We start from the raw sequence: 1,456 nt of genomic DNA on the forward strand, positions 1-1,456 counted from the left end.
AAAGAACCCCCTTGTTGTTCTTGATTTTGGCTTTTTAAAGCCGATTCATTTCTCTTGTTTTTTTGTTTCTGTTTTGTTTATTCTTTGCCCCCATCCCTCGCATGCTGCTTTTGCCGTTGTTTCTGTCTCTGTTGCAGGTCGTGGGCGTGGTGGACGAGGGGGTAGTGCGCCGCTATAGTGGAGCAGGGTATGGGCAACGGCGGTAGTGCGTAAAGTGGCCGATGGTTGGCCTAGGGGTTCGGCAGCACACCTGGGGGCTGAGTTGCGGCTGAAAAATTTTGAAATAGTTGGGCTTGTTTTGTTTAATGGGCTTTAGGGTTTTTTTTGGATTAGGGTAGGTTAGTTATTGGGTTTTGGGGATGGCCCAAAATTGGCCTGTACAGCTGCCCCTCTTTGCTCATTGTCGTGTAACGGGAATGGAGCAAAGACATGATGAAAGGCCAATTTTGCCTGGTCTTGCTGGGTCTCGACTTCATTGGTGTTCTTCTGGTTCAGATAATCTTCTTCCAATCCACTGCATCTTGTAGCTTTATATTCAATCTACTACATTTTCTGACATATGCCTTGTAGCTTCGATCTACTCCAATGTAACTTCATAAAGATAAGATCTAAGCTTCAATTTGCTCTGTTACGACTCTATGGGGATGAGATTTGTGTTTTTGGTCTGCTCCACTACTGCTTAGGGAGATAAGACTTGATGCGATCAATCTATTCCACTGCCAAATGCAGGGAGATAGAGTTATTGGCTTCAATGTACTCCACTGTAGTCAGGGAGGTAAAATCCGCCATCGTCGGTCTGCTTTCTTCGATCTACTTCACCACCAGTATGGGAAGACAGATCTGCATCGTCGATCCACTTCCTACCAATATAGGAAGACAGGACTTGCTGTCTTCGATCTACTTCACGCCAATACATGAAGATAAGATCTGCTTTCTTCGATCTACTTCGCCACCAATATGGGAAGACAAGATCTGCATCTTCGATCCACTTCCTACCAATATAGGAAGATAGGATCTGATATCTTCGATCTACTTCACGCCAATACATGAAGACAAGATCTGCTTTCTTCGATCTACTTCGCCACCAATATGGGAAGACAAGATCTGCATCTTCGATCCACTTCTTACCAATATAGGAAGATAGGATCTGATATCTTCGATCTACTTCACGCCAATACATGAAGACAAGATCTGTTTTCTGCGATCTACTTCGCCACCAATATGGGAAGACAAGATCTGCATCTTCGATCCACTTCCTACCAATATAGGAAAATAGGATCTGCTACCTTCGATCTATTTCACGCCAATACATGAAGACAAGATCTGCTTTCTGCGATCTACTTCGCCACCAATATGGGAAGACAAGATCTGCATCTTCGATCCACTTCCTACCAATATAGGAAAATAGGATCTGCTACCTTCGATCTACTTCACGCCATACATGAAACAAGATTGC

This window comes from Gossypium hirsutum, chromosome D12 (genome assembly GCF_007990345.1).
Source record: "Gossypium hirsutum isolate 1008001.06 chromosome D12, Gossypium_hirsutum_v2.1, whole genome shotgun sequence".
Classification (NCBI taxonomy): domain Eukaryota; kingdom Viridiplantae; phylum Streptophyta; class Magnoliopsida; order Malvales; family Malvaceae; genus Gossypium; species Gossypium hirsutum.